Below are 17,945 nucleotides of genomic sequence, written 5' to 3' on the forward strand. Positions count from 1 at the left end.
ATTTTTTATTCTATTCATGCATTTAGACCGGGTCCTTGGTGGGCAAGAGAGTAAAGCAGAACATTAGACAAAACTTCTATTTCAAAGAAGATTTAATCCATAATAATGTCCAAATTTCCCAATTCATAGTCCATCCTAGTTGTATGAGGATTGAAGTGCATCTTACATGTGTCCTAGTAATGCCTTATTTATCCCTGGAGAGTGAGGCCATCACCTGGCTCCACCCTGAGCTGCCCTGTTTCCTTCTCTGCATTGTACTCACATGACTTCAGCTGAAATTTCTATGTAAGTGGCTCCCAAATCCAGATTGAGATCTCTAAACCAACATGCTTGCATTTCCAGACTTTTGCATTTTGCTTTTCAAGGGACCATATTATTTTCTCCTGGCACTCTGCATGGTACCTTGTATCATGTTATAAGGAAGGTAATACGTGAGCAAATGAATAACTGAATATATAATATGGACTGTGTATAATATACTATAATAAAGCTGACTCTCTCAAGAGCTAAAACTGTAGCCATTTTAAATAGAAACTCTTCAAAAATGTCATAACTCCATGCCTTTTTCAACAAAATATACTAAACATAATTTAGCCATTTTTTTTTTACTTAGAAATCACCATTATGAATATTGGTTGCCATATCATACAGTAACACAGCGGCTCTTAGGTGTTATTAATCATTTGAGGAAAATTTGTCCCTCCTCTAAATGAATTCTTTTGTCTACTTCTCATATTCTTTACTGTCAGGATGGTCTCACTGTCAGCTATTATTTCTTGCTTCCACCTACTTTTGTGCCTCTAGCATCTAACCCCCACCCTTTGACCCCCTCCCTCCTACTACACCTCTCCTCGCCAAATTTTATTATTTTAACTGCTATGAGCTAAGAAATCAAGAGCCAAGTTTTAGACATTTCTGAAACAAAAATAAATAAGCCCGAAGCATGACCCCACGGAGCTGTTTTATGAGAACTGTGTGTAGGTTTAAGTCACTTTTGTCCACTCTGAAGCATTTTTTCCCCCATTTCTTAGCTTGACTGTGTTTGAGATGAACGAAGTTGCTAGATAAGAGAAAGCTGCATGTAAACATGACATGGCAAGTAGTACTTCACTTAGTTTGGTAGCTACTCTCTGATCCTAGAGAATGTGCCAACTCTCACTTGGGGAAGGAGTAAGATCTGTAAGTCCACTGGGAAAATATAATTTGTTTTCCCCTCTTTTTCTGTGTGAAGGTCATGATTTTTGCTCTCTTCTGTGAGACTTCAATAGTCATCTTTTCCAAGCATCTCTCACTGTAGTCCTTGGACTAACTGCGTCAGAAACACTCATTTGCACATTGTCGTGCGGACTCTTGGGCTCTAGTCCTGACCAATCCATTCAGAATCATTTGGTAGTGGTAGTACTTGTTTTTTTTTTTTTTTTTATTTCTTCCTTCCTTCCTTCCTTCCTTCCTTCCTTCCTGCCTTCCTGCCTTCCTGCCTTCCTGCCTTCCTGCCTTCCTGCCTTTGAAGAAAACCAGCTCCCCTGGTGATGGACACTCAGGCAGAGAAGAGTTTGCATCACCATGCTGGTGTCCTCTTTGGCATCCTTCACAGTTCTCCTCCACCAGCTTCCTTCACATCTCTGCGCTTTCTTTGCCCATTTCAGATATTTTCCTTATCCACTTTATCTTGACTTTTCTGCTCTCCATATCCTCCAGTTTCAGTACCCTCAAGTACCTTCCTTTGAATGTGTTCTATCTCCTTCATTAATCTTTCTCTAGCAAAAAAGAAATAAGATATCCCTTTTCCTTTGGCACATTTAATTCCTGCCATCTGCTCAACCACTTCCAGAGCCTGCACGTATAAAGGGGCTACACAAAGTGATGAAACACCTTTTCTGGAAGTTTTTTTCTTTCTTTTCTTTCTTTATTTTCTAGAGGTGGGGGGGGGGGAGAGGAAAGCAAATCGTAAGCAGGCTCCGTTTCCTGCAAGGAGCCAAACATGGGGCTCTATCCCATGACCCTGAGATCATGACCCTAAGATTGTGACCTAAGCTGAAATCAAGAGTCAGATGCTTAACTGACTAAGCTACCCAGATGCCCTCTGGAAGTTTTAAAGATGTGAGTTTATGTTTATAGGTAGAAAGAACTGGATGACTTATACAGCCATTTTCAGGCTTCTAGTGTTTTCACACGGTAAATAGTAATTTATTATTTTTCTGTTCTCTCCCCTTTATGATACTTGTTAGTCTTTTGTCTTTATATTTTGAAGCTCTGCTCTTAAGATTATGTTTTAGAATCCTTTTGCATCTCCAATTATAGTAGTAGACACTAGAAATCTACAATACATTTATTGACATGGAATAAGTATGTGTTGATCTATATTTTGCATCATCGTTTTCTATATCACAATCTAGGTGTAAGGAAGCACAAATTCACTTATTACAAAGAAACGGGCATAATCCAACATAAAATTAAGTTTAATTCTGTACTTACTTGAATATTCTCTGATAAACTCTTAAAAATTTTCATATCAATGTCCTATGTATTTATATAGCAAACTACAAGATTGGAATGGTGATAGTCATTAATGTAGTATTATTCATTTGGCTGGTCACAGCATGTCAAAAGAAGCATGGGGAGAGTTTTCAACCCTGATAGGTTTTGTGTAATGGCCAAGTGGACAGATGATCTCTAATGAATCCTGCCCCTTTGCATGGATTCCTCTTTTCTTTAGGCATCAAGTGTCCTAGGATAAGGTCCTTTCCATATCCTGCCCTGAGTTGTCCTCCCATGAATTTCTCCAAACTCTTAAGTTACTCCTGGTCCCTCCTGAATAAAAGTTTCCAATCCATCATCTTGGTGTTAGTGAGAAAGTAATCTGATGTTTGTACTTTAAAAACAGTTTATTGAATAAAATTAATCTTGAATTGTCGACATCTCGAAAGGCCATATTCTTAAGCTTCTTTCCCCATCATCAGATTATGGGTTAGCAACTTGCCATTCCAATTGAAAGTGTCACAGTTTGGGATTAAAACTGAGGTAAACTCTGTGTACAGAATGTTTACCCTCTGAATCTAGATGACTCTTTTTAAATGAGGTTCTTCTGCAAGAGCCATTTGTACCAGCTGCCTTCCAGGGGTGACTCAAGTGGATTCAGATGAATCTAGCTAGTGATGTGTGACAACAGAAGAAGGAAATTACTGTGACTGTGATTCTTTTATATAAATGACAACATTATTGCCCTGGACTACCAATATGGCCTTCCTATTGTGGCCTCTAACCCTAACCCTATAACAGAAAAGACATGTTTAATCATGAAGTGCTAGAATATGAAGTGGAGTAAAAGGAAACAATTCAATTTGAAAGTCCCTTTAACAGCAGAGGGGACCTCCTTTGTACTAGAGCCTGCTGTGGCCCAGCAGGTATGGTAAGCCATCAGTGTTTAGAGAGTAGAGGAAAACAGGTATCTTTGTAGAAATAGAGTTTGAAGCTATGAATCATGCATTTAAGTAACAGAGCTGTAGGCACATAGCAGTAGACTTGTAAGGAAAGAATTATCTTGTATTTGATGACAGGCTTGGGTGGTTTTTTAATGACTTCAACTTAATATTGACCTGATCGGTTTCAGAAAAAAGTCTTGAACTGAAGGGTACTCACTTCCTGGGAGGGGAGGTTTCCACGTTAATGGATATGCCAACTTTATTCACTGAAAATGAAGGTTGAGGCTTCTCAATGATACCTATGATCCTTTCAGGCTATTATAATTGGGCTTTTTAGTATCATGATTCATTCAAAAGAAAAGGGAAGAAATCTCGTAGATTCACTTGTAATCTTATCCCATTTGGGGAAAATGAATAATATATTAGTTCCTTTCCTAGGAAACCTGATCTTGTAAAAAGATCCTGGTGTTAAATCATTTTATAAAACTGTATTTCCAGCATTACCAATTCATTTTATTTTCTTAGTCTATAGAATTTGGCCCAAATCAAAGATTCTCGCTTTTGCTTGTTTTATTAGCACTTCAGGGCCCAAGTCTAGCACAAATTGCTACTTAATTTTTAGATTAGTTTTAAAAATGAGTTTGAGAAGCATAGATCAGTGTAAAGTGAATATCCGTCACTCATCTCCACATCTCTATCCTGTCCCATCCCCAGGTCCACCGGTTCCATGATCTAAAAATGAGTAACTTTCTTTCTTGATCAGAATGTAAATATTAACCATGAATTGCCTAGATCTGGGGACTAATGGAAATAGGTCAGGAGATTAGAGCTAGATATCACCCAGGTAGACAAATATATCTCTCTGTACAGAAGTCATACATGATGCCATTCATCAGATAGAGGAAGAGAGCAGGAGCATTGTTCAGGCTACCTGGCACCCTGGGGTCTTCAAGGTGGCCCAGGTACATATACTCTGAATCATAATTTCATGAAAATCCTAGTGCTAAAATAGTTCAGAATAACTAGGAGCACAAGTCAGTCATGCATAGTGACTGTGTAAGACCCTTGAAGTGGTAGCCTAGAAAAAACTTTTCCATTTTACTTCTTATAAAAGAACATCTACATCATCCTCTCCTTTCCCTCCTTTCCTCCCTCCCTCCACCCTCACTCCAACCCAAGTGCAATGTCTGTGTGATGGCTAAATCATAATTGGCTGGCAAAACATATTACCAAGAAGATTTGAATCAGTATAAGCTTTCCTACAGCATAAGATTTTATAACCTAAATTGAATTCCACATGGTAGTTTAATTAAATGCAGTTTGCATTATAGTGATTATGGATTGTTTTGGTTACTGTTGTTGTGTAACAAACTGCCCCCAAAATTTAGTGGCATAAAACCATCATTTATGATGGTTCTCAGGTCAGGAACTCAGGACACAGTAGAACTACCTTGTCTCTTCATGTAAGGTCTAGGTGCTCAGCGAGGGAGAGCCAACAGCTGGGGGTGACTTGATGACTGGGGGCTGAAATGATTGATTCTGAGGCTTCCTTCAGACATGTCTAGTGGTTCATGTTGATTACAGGCTGGGAGCTCATAGCGCTGCTAGCTAGAGTGCCACCAAGTAGCCTCCCTCCTGCCCTGCCCCAGCACGATAGTCTTAGAGTAGCCAGACTTCATACATGGTGGCTGGGTCCTCCAAGAGTGAGTGTCCCCCCAAAAAACAAGAGGAAGCTGTGTGGCCTTTGCTGATCTAGCTTTATACAGTGTCATTTCCATAGTGATAGAATATTGCTTACAGCCCACACTCAAGGGGAGGAGTAAAAAATCCCACCTCTCCATGTGTCAATACATTCTTATATATGCTTTAAATATGTTTCAAAGTCACTTTATTCATATAAATCTTAACTATCAAGAACTAGAGACATAGTAGGAAAAAAACTATAGTGGTTACTATATAACTGATTAAATGTGCATCTCAGTAATGATAGGTGAAAAAAATATGAAGATAAAGTATATGAGATCTGTGACAATAGTGATGGCTATTGGAAATGTTTGGTATAACCAAGTTTGGAAAGTTCAGGTTTCTTCACAAATATTAAGATTTTTTTTAAATTTTTATTTATTTATGATAGTCACACAGAGAGAGAGAGAGAGAGAGAGAGGCAGAGACACAGGCAGAGGGAGAAGCAGGCTCCATGCACCGGGAGCCCGACGTGGGATTCGATCCCGGGTCTCCAGGATCGTGCCCTGGGCCAAAGGCAGGCGCCAAACCGCTGCACCACCCAGGGATCCCAAATATTAAGATTTTTAACTGCACTTTTAGACATATTTGAAAACAACTCTATTTTCAGAATTCCTATAAGATAAATAACTTAGAATTGCAAGTCATAAACTTTCTAGGTTTTAACTGCCTTTATCTCTTGAAAACCATTGTTTTATAACCAATATGTCAACTTTTTATCATGGAAAAATTCTTCTTGGAAATGCAGCCACGTACTGATTGCATTTATTATAGCTCTATTGATTATTTATATTACTTATTCAATGTCCCTTTATGCCCCACGGAAAGGCCCTAATTTCTCTACAGGCCTCCTGTGAGCGTATTCAAGTTTTACATTCCATTTTATTGAGACTCTCTCTGCTCTGTACTCATATTTGTCATGACTTTGAAGCATTTAAATTCCTAAGCCTGGATAGTCTACTCATGAGAGCGAGAGAAAACGTATTTCTGTGCGTGTCTTTGATCTTTGAGGCGCTCACTACAGGATTTCAGTTCATCGCAGATCCTCAGTTTCCACTCTATAATAATGAATCTGGGAAGAAAACTGTAAAACCTTGTTTTAGACAAAAATCTCTTTCTTATAGCTTTTAAATGATAAGATGAAAAAGAAATCGCCCCTTTGAGAAAAGAGGAGATAAAATGGAGCAACCTGTGGAGACCCAAGGAGATTCAGAGGTCTCCATTTTGAGCACAGCTCTGTGGTTCCAGAGGGAGCCAACCAAGGACAACTTTGTCAGAGATTGTGGATTGCAGTAGCTCAGAATAATAGATGGTTTAAAGTCTATAATTAACAACCTTCCTCTGAGGAGTTAAAACAACAGCCTTAGAAAGAGGGGTCAGGGGCCCATTTTGAAAGCCCTCAGGGCAACAGCCTTCTTCCAAGCGTAAGGGAAAGCAAATGTTTAAATAAGCCACTCACCTACTAGTTACAGAGTGACTTAACTGACATGTAGAAGTTTGTATTTGCTAAAATAAGGTACCACATCACTTACAGAAACAAGTTTATCAGCATGTGTGATATTCTCTAAATTAAAAATATAGGAAAAGTACGTGTGTATGCCCCCCTATGTATATATTTGCAGGGAAATGATATTTCATTGGAGGAATGATTATAGACCTATCCTTGTCACTTAACTTCCAATGGTCTACTACCAGCTTGGATTTGTTTCTATTTGTAAAGTCAATAAGTCATGAGTGAAAACTTCCATGGAAAAGCTTTTAGAATTCAAAAGTAATTATTCATTCAAAACCCAGACCTCTGTTTGGCTCTTTGGATGACAGGGCTGTGGGGCCTCCTCCCTTTGTTCTGCTCTACACACGCAGAGAGGAGGTGGAGCCAAGAAAGATGAAAGTTCTTGAATGCCTGGCAGGACAAGTCTGGCAACTTTCAGAACAATGGAAATTAAATGGTCACATTCTATATTTTTCCCCAAACTGATATGACTTCTTCAGTGGAAGTTGTTATACTTGGTGTAAACTTGCCTATTACCACTGTAACCCACTGAGGGGCAGCTGTAGTTGAGCCCCTATTAAATTTCAAGATGCTCCTGGAACAAGACCAGATTAACCTACTGGTTCAGGAATGGATGATAGGCTTCCTGCTCAAAGGTATTTGGGGGTTTAGTTTTAAATATTTTGAAAGAAACAACTCTTTTTGTTTTCAGTCTTCAGAAATAGAGTTTTAGGGGGTGGTGATAGTGGTGGTTGTCCTTTATTATAATGAATTGCGAAGACCAGAGAAGGTGGGAAGAGACCCTGAGGACCAACCATAGCTTCCTCTGTTAACGACGAAGAGAGGGGAGAAAAGAAAAGAGAGAGAGAAGGAGGCTGAAGGAGCACTGCAACTCTGGAAGTAACAAGGCTTTAGATAGAAATCATAAGTGAGGCATATTTTATTATCATGTCTAACCCATGACTAATTTTCCTGTGTCACATTCTCTTTTGTGATAGACCTTTTTTTAAACAAACAAAATCTTAGCTTATGTTTAGACAATAGCCAAGGGAAAAAAAATGTGGTTTTCAATGGACCCGAGTTATTGCTAAGGATTAGTTCCTGAGTTTTGGTCACCAATATCAATAAGCAACTATATGTGATCATCAAATGATGGGAGCATGGTTGAGTTCTAATTGGTTGAATTTATTTATAGTCTAGTTGGTCAGAAAATTACTCATTCCTAAGTTATAATAATTATTAAAGTGAAGCAGTCACATGTGGACTTTATATTTTATTTAGGTTCTGAGTTTTAATTTGTTCTAAATAATTACTTGGATTCTACACACGAAATGCTCCCAAACACACTGTGTTCTTTTAAAACACAGTGGAAATATGTGACATTTATATATCATACAGTTATTTATGAACTTTATTTACATGAATTACAAGGGAACTTTTTAAAATGTAAGATGATTAATTACCTAAGTTTATGTGTCAAGGTAGGTGTTAATTTTCATTTAGCCTAGTTTTCTTCAAACTGAGAGTCAAAGGGTTGACAAATCCATTTAGTGTGTTTTGACCAACTGTATTAAAGAGAAACAGAATGGGATGGAATTGAATGGAATATAATCAGATAGAATATACCAGAATGCAGGGTGCCTGTGTGGCTCAGTTGGCTGAGCATCAGACTCTTAATCTCAGTTGAGGTCTTAATCTCAGAGTTGGGAGTTCAAGACCTGTACTGGGTGTGGAACCTGCTTAAAAAATAAACAAAAAACAGAATGCATGAAGTAAAAGTTAATACAGTTTTATGTAACTTTAATTTCAATCTTGTGTGTGTGTATATGAAAATGTCATTCTGGATCAAAATGTAAAACTTATGTCTTTTTGAGGGTGACAATTCAAAAGTTTAAAGTTCTCTATGTTAGCCACTGGTTCGTAGTTTGGATAGTCTCTAATATTGGATAGTCTCTAATTGACTTTATTATCAAGTCTCTTATGTGAGATTTGAGTAACTTGCCCAAGATGTATACAAGGTGGCACTGAGCCCAATGGCTCATCTACCCCTCCCTCTACCAAATTTCCTCAACTTTCAAGCTGGACAGAAAATACTCTTATTCTAAAACATCCTACAAAAATAATCAAAAATACATCTGTGATGATGCTACTTCATATTTCTGCAACCTCTTTTAATTGTACTTTTTAAAGATTTATTATTTATGTGTACGAGAGAGAGAGCACAAGTGGAGGGAGGGGCAGAGGGAGAGGGAGAGAGAGAGAATGTTGAGCAGACTCCCCGCTGAGCATGGAGCCTGTTGCAAGGCTCGATCCCAGGACTTTTAGATCATGACCTGAGCCCAAGTCAGATGCTTAACCAACTGAGCCACCCAGGCATCCTCTGCAACCTCATATTAATGTATTAGGCATATAGATAATAATGCACATGATACCTCTGTATTAAAATTGTATGTTTTCTGATGGAAAGCTGGCAAAACCATAAAGTAAAGGATTTTAAGGACTCCTATTCCAGGGCAAGTTTTCAACTATATCTTTTAAGACACGTGGCTTTCCAACATATTGTAGGTTTCTCTGTCAGTAAGTTCCTATTTAATATCCAAACTGTTTTCTCTCTAATCCCATCTCATTTCCACATAGTCTCTCCTCTGTGGAGAAATTCATAGAGAAAGCAGTTTAATCAGTAAAGCTTGAAGAATACACCCAGGAATCCAGAAATTTCAATTCTCAAACTTTAAATCAGCAGCTGTTGACTCTTCTGGGGAAAAGTGCATGAAGACTTCTGAGCCTGTCCTATTCCCAGCCTCACTTCCCTCTAATCTCAATGCCCCACATCGCCTTTCAGCCAAGACTCAGATCAGCTCATTCTCTGCTTGGGTCTCTTAGTGAAGAAGTGTGCCAGAGAGGAAAGGGCTGCACACAGGCCATTAAAGCTCTTGGCAACTTGCCTAAACCTAAAAGAGGAGAAGGGAAATGTGAGGAGAAGAGTATACCAAAATAAGTTCCAGATAGATCCAAAGACTTAAATGTAAAAATGCAACCGTAAATGTACTGGAAGAAAATATGAATAGAGCTGGGTTATTTTTTTAATTCTTGAAGAGTAAAAATAAGGACCCCCCCCAAAAAAAACCCAAATAATAAATAGAAGGTATAAACAAAAAAGTCAGTAAATTCACTACTCAAAAATAAAATTTTCTATTTAAGAGAAATACACATGTACAATGTTAAAAGCCAAAGCAGGTGAAATGTTTACCATATATTATATAGTAAAAGAACTAATTTCTATAATATATAGAGAACTTCAATGAATCAAAAGGAAAGAAACAAATAATAAAAAGTAAAAATGAACAAATAAATAGGAATTAAAGGCCTATTAAATGTTATATTTCACTTATATTATAAGAAAATACAAATTAAAATGGCATAGAAATTTTCAGTTATGAGATGAGCAAAGATTTAAAAATCAGTAACACTATTTTTTTATTTTTTTGAAGATTTTATTTATTCATGAGAGATAGAGAAGAGAGAGGGAGAGTGAGAGAGGCAGAGGCAGGAGAAGCAGGCTCCCCTCAGAGCAAGGAGCCCAACATGGGGCTTAATCCCAGGACCCTGGCATCATGACATGAGCTGAAGGCAGACGCTTAACCAACTGAGCCACCCAGGCACACTGAAAATCAGTAATACTATTTAGATTAGCTTATAAGGAAAGGAATACACTCCTACATTTGTAGTAGATGTGCAAATTGGTACAACCTCTTAGGAGGATAATTAACCATATCTATCAGGAGTTTAAATATACATACAATGTGACTCATAGATTCTATTCCTAGGAATTTATCAGATACATAGATATATTTACACATAATGAAAAAACTTATGTCCAAGACTGCTGTAGAATTGTTTGGAGAAGGGGAGAAGAACCAAACAACTTTAACTTCCATCACAAAAGGAATGGCTAGATAAATTATATGTCTTTACTTGGACTGGATTACAAATGCAGTCGTTGGACAGCTCGGTGTGTATGAACATGGAACAATTGCTGAGATGTGTTAAATGGGGAAGGCAGGCCAAAAACTCTTTGTCGAGTATGTAGCCATTTGTGGAAACAGAATGGGAGGGGCTCTTATTCATACGTGCCATGTGTGCTTAGAACGTCTAGAAGAATATACAACGAGATAACATTCATTGACTCCAGTGAAGAGCAAGGTAGGCTTAAGTAGGCATGATTCGGCCTGTTCTCCATATCCTTTTGTAACTTTTGAGTCTTGTGTAGTATAAATGGATCACCCAATGCAAAAGTATCTTATTTAGTTAAGAGAAGAAAGGAGAAAACAAAAGGAAGGGAAAATGGCTGAAGGAAAGGCTATGAGGGAGAAGGGTATAGAAAAGTATGTGCGTTTTACTTCTAATTTGGAAATTTGAAATTCCAAATTCCAAAACTAAATTTGGAATTTAGTCAATCATGTAAAGATTTTAATTTCAGTGTTGTGTTAGCTGCCTGGGCATATCCAAACACTCCGGGTTCGTGCAGTCATTCTAACTTTAGTATTTAGTGAAATGTCTCAGACCATCTTCCCACTGTAGAGGGAAGCTCATGATGCCTCATTGCCAAGGATTCTCAGAGGAGTAACATTCCTCTTATTCTATTTCCTGAATGGCATGGCATTCTTTTATTACACTTACATATTATCCTACAGCTTGTGTCTTTGCCATTTGCCAATTCAAATGTGTAACACAGCCTATTATTTATTTTAACTTCCCTCCTAAAGTCTCTGACCAAAAACAGTTGGTCACAGGAGAAAGTTATGTCGCAGCATGGCACAGTAGATGGCCAGTATTAGATTACAGATTGTCTTGGTTTTAAAAGTCCTTGGGAATTTCTTAGAAACCTGTTTTCCTCTAACATGCAGATTCCTGCCTAGTCTCAGGCCCTCGGAAACTCAGATCCTCCCCAGCATCCCTTCTTTTCTCCTGTACCTAGAATGTCAGAATGGCTGGGGTTGTGTGTGTGTGTGTGTGTGTGTGTGTGTGTGTGTGTGTGTGTGTCTTTCATGAAGGGCAATCCATTTTTGCCTCTTCTGCCTTGTGGAATTCTTCTAGAAGTTTTAAAAAAATCTTTTCCACCAACTGCATCAGGAATAGGAAAAAAAAGTCTAAATGCCCAGTTATAGAGAATTGGTTAAATAGATTATAAGATGCTGGTGATGAAGAAAAATACATTCACTACAAATTATGTGAAATTCCATATTTACTGGAGTAGAAAAAATTCTATAACATATTAAGTGAAGTAAGAAGTTTACAAAATAATATATGTGTGTCCAGGGGTACCCAGGTGGCTCAGCAGGTTAAGCATCTGCTCAGGTCATGATCTCAGGGTTGTGAGTTTGAGCCCCATGTTGGGCTCCACACTGGGCATGAAGCCTGCTTAAGATTCTCTCTCTCTCTCTTCCACTACCCCTCCTTTCTCTTTGTATCTCTCTTTCTCTCTCCCTCCCTAAAAAACAGTGTGTGTACAGTAAATGTATATGATATAAATATGTATACAGTATGCATATGATATATAATGTGTACATATACATGTATGTACATTCATTCATATATATATGTATGAATATTGTTTAAAGATTTTATTTTTTTTTTCATGAGAGACACTGAGAGGGAGGCAGCGACATAGACAGAGTCCCCCACAGGGAGCCTGATGCAGGACTTGATCCCAGGACTCTGGGATCAGGACCTGAGCCAAAGGCAAATGCTCAACCACTGAGCCACTCAGGTGCCCCTAGACAGAGGTATCTACATGCAAAGGATTGCAGCCCAATTCCTAAGGCAGAGCAGATTGTCTCACTGTAGTCTAGGCACCTTCTTCAGAGAGCTTGGCATGTTTCATCTTTAGGGATCTCAGAGATAATTTAATATGACTCCCTCATTCGAGGAACCAAAACTAGGAGAGAAAAATAGATTGGAAAAGTTCACAGAGCTAGTTAATGTAAAGGCCAAGAAAGCCCACAGGGCTAGGCTAAACAAATAAATACGTTGGAGATGGCCAAGTGAACAAATGAGTGAGTGCTCCAATACGATTGTGAAACTCATTCTAAATCTAACACATTCGGCTTGTGTTGCCTGCCCATTGGACGCTCCCGTACATTTCCTCAAAGCAGACAAGAAGGAATTGATTGTCTAGAGCAAATAGGCACGCAGAAGTGCCCCACTTTAGGACACACAGGGCTGCTTTACAGGCAAATTCGACTCAATTCCAAATATATAAGAACAACTCTGTCTAAGTAATATTCTTTGTAAAATAGGTAAATTTTCTAAAAGACAGAATGATCAACCTTAACTCATCTGCCACCTCACTCCAAACTTTCATATGTAAAATGTGCTTTGCATGGATCTGCCTACATTAAGTGAACTGACGTAGTTAATGGAACATCCATCCCTTGTATGTAAACACAACCTGGTAACCTCCACTATAGAGTGTGCATTTTGAGTCACAATCACCAAGGTATTTACAGAATTGAAAATTCAACTCTTCACATATGTTCTCCATGATATTTTCCTCCGTAGATTGAGAACAATATTTTACAAAGCGTCCTTCCATGTGTGAATGGCTTACCCTTGCAAAAGTGAGCTGGAGAGGACAGGATCACTTATTGTGACTGAGTTGGTTGAAGTGGAGCATTTGTCACACCTGCCCCATGCAGGAGGCCCTGTTAATGTACAGCAGAGCTCACAAGCTCAGATGCTCACAGGGGCCAGATAGGTGACAGACATGAGCAAAGCATGTTAGGGGAGAGAAGTAATGGGGATTTGTTTGGGCAGTGGAGATCGGATAGTTAGTGCCCCATCCAATGGGGGTGGGTTTTACTCATTTCTAATTCATTGTTACTATGCAGAAATATATGCCAGGTTTTGACAGACTGTCCAATTTTCTTTAAGAGAAAATACAAGTCCATACATTCTAATGCAAAATCATTCAACTTGCTAATGTTGGCAACTAATTCAAATTTGTTTTAAAACATTGCAAGTGATGGTCAAATAAAAAGTTATTTGGCCCACCCACTGGTGACTAGTTTGAGGTTTCCAGACATGTACAAAGATATTTAGTGGTGGTATTAAATTGTATAAACTAGGGCATTCGTTTTCAGAATAAAACGTGGAGAAAGACCACCCATCTTTTTATACAAACCATATGCATCCTTTAGTCTACTTTAATCACTTCTTTCCTAAAGCTGTCCCCAACTCTCTGACATCATACATCTGTATGGTCCGACTTCACAATTCATGCCAAATAAACCCTGTCCTTTCTCTCTTTGTTTCTAATTATTTCACATGTGCAGGTCTTACATTCAGGTCTCATTATAAACAATTCTAGGGCAAAAATCATATCTAATACTTCTTCTATGTCAACTTCAAAGTTCAAAAAATATTTGTAGTTTTTTTTTTCAATAAAAGGAAAAGAGAATAACCTTTGCTGACACACACTTAGTTATACTAGAGATGAGTTTAGTGTCTTGAAGTTCCTGAATTTCTAGACTAGATAAGCTAACAAATCCAAGTCTGCAGGTACTGTGCCCTGCTGAGCTAAGAAGCACTGGCTTTCCATAAATGTTTAAGAAGAAGCAGTTGGTAAAAAAATAGCTATAAGTTCATCATATCTTTTCTAGATTTAAAATGTAGGATGTATATAGTCCCATGGAGGTGATGTGGTCCTTTGTAAATCCTAACTTTGAAAAATTTTTCTGAGCCACCTTTTGTCTGCAGGAAACCCTCCATTGGTGGGTTGATTTAGGCAGTAAGAGAATGGTACGCTCACTTAGAGAAAGTCAAATTCATATTTCACATTGACAAGTCAGAACTTCTTGGGCTACCTTAGAGTCATTTGAAGCAGCAAAAGCATGAGCTATAACCAGCCTTAGTCCAGAAATGAGAAGTGGAGAAAGGAGAAGTAGACCCAGAACTGAAGCTCTAGAAATAACTGACCACTATATTTGTCCCTATCTGGGAGTGAGTTTGAGTGGCCAAGCAATGGATCTCACCAAAGCAAGCTTTGCAGTGTGCTAGACAAAGTTATCTCTGCAGTGCCAAGAGCGGGCTACAAAGTCAGAACAGCTGGGCATGTGTGCCAGACCAACCACGAATGTGTCTGGGAGTGGGCATAGTGTTCAGTTTGAACTGGCCAACATCATTTGAAAGTCAAGACATGTGAAAACAATACCGCTGTGGATTCCTAAATCCACTGAGCTCTATGTGGTAGGGAATCCAAAGGTTAAAGTGAAGGGACCATTTCTGGTATGAAATGACTGACTGCCTGACCAAAGAAAAGCATTGTATTTTCTTCCTTATTTGGAAATATTGATAAAATATGCACAATGTGCTTTTACTGAGAAAGCTCTCTCTCCATACTCCTTATTTTCACAAACATCACACATATATGCCTCTCAGATACTTCTTTATGATTCTTATAATTTCCTGCATATTTTTTAGGAATCAAGAAAATAAATAGACCACATCATTACATTAGGAAGTAGATTTTGTAACGCAAAATTAATAATAATAATAATTATTATTATTATTATTTTGTTACTGAAAATAATGCCTTACCTTAGGCAAACAATACTTGGGTCAAAATAAACATTACTGCTGTTTAGGATATTTAGTTGTATCTCTAATATAATTATCACCTTCTGTTCAATAAAATTTATTCTAAATCATGAAATTTCCTTTTTTACTTGTCACTGTGTTGATCCAATTGCATCTTCTTCATACCCAAATTTGTATAAAAAGCAATGTAGAAAATGCAATGAATATATCTTTGGGATAATGGTGCTTATCTAAAAGTTAGTTAATCGTAATGATAGAGTAATTTCTATTTCCTTTCTTGATTGCCACATCGTTCTCTCCACAGCCTTTACATCCAGTTTTTTCTCATGAAGTCTCTTCTGGTTGAGAAGTTACCGAATTTCATCAGGTAAGAATTACTAAATATGAACCTGAAAGTCTTATTTCAAAAGCATCCAAGTTGAGAAAATCTAAAAATGTGTCCGCTCTGGACAAATACCTAGAATGTAAACTGGGAAAGGTCCAACAGGATCTCCTGTTATTTCAGTGGTTCTGAAAGTATGGTCCCCAGACCAACAGCATCAGTGCCAACTGGGAACAGAGCAATGCAAACTCTCGGGCCCTTCCTTGTGCTTTAACAAACTTTCTAGGTGATTCAGATGCACACACAAGTCTGAAAATCACTGCTTTAGATAGGTTTTGTGGAACACAAGAACAAAAAAATATCTCCTCTAGATTGATGGACTTTGATATATTTGATGTCTCTTTTTTCTTCCTTTTCTCCACTGATTTTTCCTCCTTCCTGCACGTTCATCTATTACTTATTTAGCAAGCTGAACTGTACTTCATAAGATCATACTGCATTAAAAACCTGTTATTACTCTTTATGACAATTTAAGTGACATCTGATATGGGACTCCATCAAAACTAGGTATGCAGTAGAGGTTGTCAACTAATTAAGTGATTTAAATCCCTTTTTAGCCTTTGGAAGGAAAGCTTCTATAGTCACATAAGACACACCTTTAAAGGGGTGCCCAACTTCTAAGATGGTTGCCTTTTATATCTAATATCTGTAGGACATTCTCTTCACAAGTTAATAATTTCATGTGGGCTAGAAGTGTTGAATTGTCACCTCTGAAGTCATTTGCAAAGGACTGTGTTGTCCAAAAGGAGTTCATATTCTCTTGTAATATTTAGGATATGTTTGAGGTCTACATAGTATTTGTTATCTCCAATTCTGGAAGCCAGTCTTGATAGCTTCCCAGTGGTCATTTCACCTCCAACCTTAATATAATTTGGTGTAACCCTGTGAATACCTATGAGTTGTCTGCTAAACCTATGAATTATGCTGTTATTCTGAAATGATTACTAAATGCTGCCCCCAAAATGCCTTTGCTCAAGATACCCCTCCTTTGCAAAGGTGTATATGATCTCTTCTCTATAGCATGCCAATTTCATGAGAAAATACATATTAGATTCTCTGAGACTGTTTCTTCATCTGTAGAATGGAGACAATGATAATCTACTTGTTAGTATTGTTGTAAGAAATAATGAAGGTAATTCAGGTGCACTTAGCGCAGTGCCTAGCTCAATAAATACTAGCTATAATAAAAAATAACTTTATTAATAGAATTGTAAATTTAAAAATGTCACCTTACCTCATCCCACTGAAAACAAGCACATAGGGAAGAGATCAAGTGTCTCTGATTCCAACCACTACTACATTTTATTTTCCATGGAGATTTGCTGTTGTTGTCAGCTCTCTGCTCTTTTAATTCCTTAGCTACTGCTGGAACTCCAACATGGAGCCATGTAGAATTAAGAACATGATAAATTACAGAAATCCATCATCCATCACCCACCTGTAGGGCTAGGAGAGCACTGAATAATATTTGCAATTAGTTCCTCTAATACCCATCAACCCTTAGAGCAAAATCCAGAAGGACAGCAAGATGACCCAAGTGCAGGCATAAGGTCAGAGGGTCAGAAGAGTACCCTGAAAAGTGATTTACCTCACTAACCTCTATTCAGCTTACCAAGTCCAGCATATATCCAATTTTTAAAGATTTCAGGAGAAAGAAATTTCCCTAATATTTCATATAGATGTTCATATAAATAAAAAAAGCTATATATGATTATGAAATCTCATTTTGGCATAAGTTTAAATATTTCTTAGAGAGAATCTGCTGCAAAGTTCCAGTTCCATCTATGACAAATGACTGCAGAGATGACTGTGACGAGAGAAGGGATACAGAGATAGGAAAGGAGATTCTTAAAAGAGAGGAATGTAAAATATTAGGATTAAATAAATGTCCAATAAACAAGACATTTCTGACTTTGAATTAGTGGCATAGAAAAATGAAAAACATCTGGAATCTGTACTTATTTTGCTGGTCAGAAACACAGTTTTGAGGTTCTTTTTTAAATTGTTTACTTTGTAAAGACAGACTTATTAAAAACAAATGTCTTAGGTGGTTGAAAAGAGAACGTAGTTGAATTCAGAATCCCAAGGCCTTAAAGGGAGCTCTTTAATTTCAAAGAGTTTTTACTTTCCATCAACTAAGCTGCATGCTGTCTCCTTGGAGTCCTTTTGTTCCATTTCAATACACAGTTGAAGAGTCAAAGGCTCACAGACCTATTTGAAATTTAATAGTAAATTTTTGGAGAGAGATAGACTCATTTTTTTCATATTCTTCAGTTATTTTATATGATTCTTCCGTAGCCAGCCCTCT

General features: G+C 37.7%; 1 protein-coding gene across 1 annotated transcript in view; it reads left to right on the forward strand.

Annotated features, from left to right (window-relative positions):
- FRMD6 (FERM domain containing 6) overlaps positions 1 to 17,945 on the forward strand; it is a 231,805-nt gene that overhangs the window by 60,901 nt on the left and 152,959 nt on the right. Inside the window, exon 3 of the mRNA XM_025442845.3 lies at positions 15,560 to 15,622. The gene's annotated coding sequence lies outside the window, so the exon portion shown is untranslated. The remainder of the gene's footprint in view (positions 1 to 15,559; positions 15,623 to 17,945) is intronic.

This window comes from Canis lupus, chromosome 8 (assembly GCF_003254725.2).
Source record: "Canis lupus dingo isolate Sandy chromosome 8, ASM325472v2, whole genome shotgun sequence".
Taxonomy (NCBI): domain Eukaryota; kingdom Metazoa; phylum Chordata; class Mammalia; order Carnivora; family Canidae; genus Canis; species Canis lupus.